We start from the raw sequence: 3,651 nt of genomic DNA, 5'->3' as shown, positions 1-3,651 counted from the left end.
TTTTCCATACACTCACTCACTTGGGGACTTATAGTCCAACTGGCTCAGCCACCATCTTCCCCACCTCTCTGGACCTTATATTTAAATACAGTCAGTACTCAATCGTAGTCCTAATTTCAAAACTTTCATAGTTACAAAAATTGAAACTTTTTTTTTTTCAGTTGGAGTCTCACGCTGTCACCAAGACTGGAGGGCAGTGGCCGCTCCCAGCCACCACAGCCTCGACCTGCTGGGCTCTCCAGCGATCCTTCTGCCTCAGCCTTCCAGGTAGCTGGAACTACAGGCGTGTGCTAATTTTTTATTTATGTAGAGATTTGGTCTCGCCAAGTTGCCCAGGTGGGTCTCGAACCCGCAGGTTCAGGCAATCCACTCACCTCAGCCTCCCAAAGGTGCGGGATTACAGGCTGAGCCACCAAGCCTGGCATTCCTTATTTTATTTTATTGCTCATCTTGATAGATAACTTTGCCAGGTCATTTGTCCAAAAACAACTTGGGTGCTACATTCTGAGTATGAACTTAAAATTGTCTCCTGCCTTTATACTTAAATCATAGCTTGCCCAGGTTTATATATCTTGAACTATCTTTTTACTTTAGCAATCTGAGGAAAATACCTTCTCTTACTGAATCTTCTTTCAAGACCTGGGTTCACATGTCATTTGTTTTGTTTTGTTTTTCTACCTTGGTGTGTATCTTGCTTTTTTTTTTTGTCTGGATACTTGAAACATTCTTTAACTTATAGTTAACAGATTTGTTTTCCTCAGGATTAGTAATGATGATGTAAAAATGTTGATGGAGCAAAATGTGTACTATTGACCTACAGTTTCAAGTGTCTGTGTGTTTTCTTTTTTAATTCCAGAAAGAAAAACATATTCTATTCACTTTTGAATATGCTTAAGTTTTGTCTTTAACTTGAAAATATGGTTGTCTATATGCTGTCTACTCTCATATCTATTATCCTGTTTCTAATGTCTTTTTTTGGTAATGTTTTTGCCTTCTTTTTTTGTTTGTTTGTTTCTTCAATTAGCGCTATTAATTCAAACTTTGCCTATGAAGCAAAGTTTGATTTACTACTTTATTGGAGTAGTAATTTCTCTAGAGAAGCCATTTACATTTCCTTACTAAATAAGAAATAAGAACATTTGCTTCATAGGCACATATTTTTAACCACCATGCTAATAGACTTTTTTATTTTTTAGGGGCTAATGCAGGTGGTGACATATATTATTTTACTTTTTAATTTTAAAGATGTAAGGTACAATTCAGGAGTAGGTATACAAATGTTTATTATGCAGGTATCCCTATTGATGAGGTGTGCCACCCCTCCCCAGGCAGTTTCCTACTACTGCTAATTCTACCCCCTCCCCCAGAGATCCCCTGTAAGGCATCAGATCAGAAGACCAACTCCTAGACACATAGTAATTTGCTCACATCAAATAGGTATTAAAAAAAAAACCCTAAATGCAACAAGAGAGAAAGGCAGAACTACCTACCAGGGAAGACCAATTAAAATAACAGCAGACTTATCTACAGAAACACTTCAGGATAAGAGAGATTGGAGTTCAATCTTCAAAATTCTCAAAGATAACTAATTTCAACCAAGAATTACTTAAGTAGTTAAGTTAAGTTTCATCAGTGATGGAGAATTAAAATCCTTTCCAGACATTAAATCCCTAAGAGTTTATGCCACCTCCAGGCCAGCTCTACAAGAAACACTTAAGAAAGTATTAAACACAGAAGAAAGAAAAAAAAGAACATTCACAACCTTTCCAAGAATGCAGGAAAAAGATTGAAAACACACATAAATTGACCCAAAAATCAAAAGAAAGACAACAATGAATAAACAAATAAACAGCAGCAAAAACAACAAATTCTATAAAAACCTCATGACAGGGATAAACTCTCACATCTCAATAATTAGCCTGAATATGAATGGACTAAATGCATCACTGAAAAGGACACTTACAGACTCAAAGTAAGAGGATGGGAAGCAAATTTTTGAGTGAATGGAACACAAAAGAAAGCAGGAGTTGTGATCTTAATATCAGACAAAATACCCTTTAAGCTATCAAAAATTTAAAAAGATATGGAAATCACTACATAATGATAAAAGATTCACTCCATCAACAAGAAATATCTGTCATAAACATATGTGCACCCAACATAGGAGCACCAGCTTTCATAAAGCAGTTTCTAGGTAAACTATAAAAAGATACTGACTCTAACACTATCATAGCTGGGGCCTTAAATACCCCATTAACAACCCTAGACAGATCATCAAGACAAAAAAATCAACACAGAGATCTGGAACCTCAATGTGACGCTTGACCAAATGGATTTAATTGATACCTACAGAACACTCCACCCAACAACCACAGAATATACATTCCACTCATCACCGCATGGAACATACTCAAAGATCAACCAACCACATCTTCGGCCATAAATCAAACATAAACAAATTTCGTAAGATTGAAATACTCTCATGCACCTTCTCAGACCACAGTAGAATAAAAATAAATATCAACACCAACAAAGTTTCCCCAAAACCCACAAAGACATGGACTAATAGTCTTTATTTATGTGTCTATTTATGTATCTCTCTATTTATTTATTTAAATATCTTTATAATGGAAGTTCATTGGGAACATAAATGTGACTTCTCAGTGTGGTATTCCTTTACCATGTAATTTATATTTCAGTCACCGCAGAACTTACCACCCTCTACAAATTTCTGCTTTGCCTCTTTGTCTATTTTATTTAAATAAATTGTATTATGTATATTTGAGGTGCACAACATGATGTTATAAGACATATATAGTAAAATGGCTATTCTAGTGAAACAAAAAAGGATATTTGTTTTCTTCACTAACATAATATCTAAGAGTCAAGGAGTGACTCTTGTTTCCTACTTTACCTACTGACACTAAAACTGTCTTGAATAGATGCTTAACAAATACACATTTCATGATGTTCTTTCGCATTGATATTCCTATCTATCTTTTATAGTACAGACTTGTACTTTCTCATTTTCTCATTATTTTAAAAGACTTACTGTCTCATTATATTTTATGCAAAATTACAAATGTGAACAATCATTCTTTGTGCCCTAAAATAAATTCCTCAAGTGAGGAAAAAATAAAATGTCAATTCCTGGCCTGTTCTTTTCTGAGGAGTATGTAGTATTTTTCTATGGAGGTAAGAAATTATTTCCATTGCAGAAAACTGATCCACATATATTAACAAGACTGTTTCCTAATCTCTTCTATTCACCATCATAAACCAAGTAAGATTTTTAAAAATCTCTTTGTTGCTGGGCTTTGTAGCTCAGCCTGTAATCCCAGCACTTTGGAAGCCTGAGACAAGTGGATTGCATGAGACTGCGGGTTCAAGACCAGCCTGGGCAACTTGGCAAGACCTCATCTCTACAAATAAATAAAAAATTAGCCAGGCATGGTAGCATGCACCTATAGTTCCAATTAATTGGAAGGCTGAGGTGGAAGGCGCGCTGGAACCCAGCAGGTTAACAATGGGATGGCCATGAGCATGCCACACATTCCAGCCTGGGTAATGGATTGAGACTCCAACTCGAAAAAAAAAATCCTCTTCACTCTCCCCCTAGTTCCTCCCAATACTATTTCTGAAGAATACTGT

This window comes from Carlito syrichta, unplaced genomic scaffold (genome assembly GCF_000164805.1).
Source record: "Carlito syrichta isolate Samal-C Ts95f unplaced genomic scaffold, Tarsius_syrichta-2.0.1 Scaffold302615, whole genome shotgun sequence".
Lineage (NCBI taxonomy): Eukaryota > Metazoa > Chordata > Mammalia > Primates > Tarsiidae > Carlito > Carlito syrichta.
Note: the sequence above shows the minus strand (reverse complement) of the source record.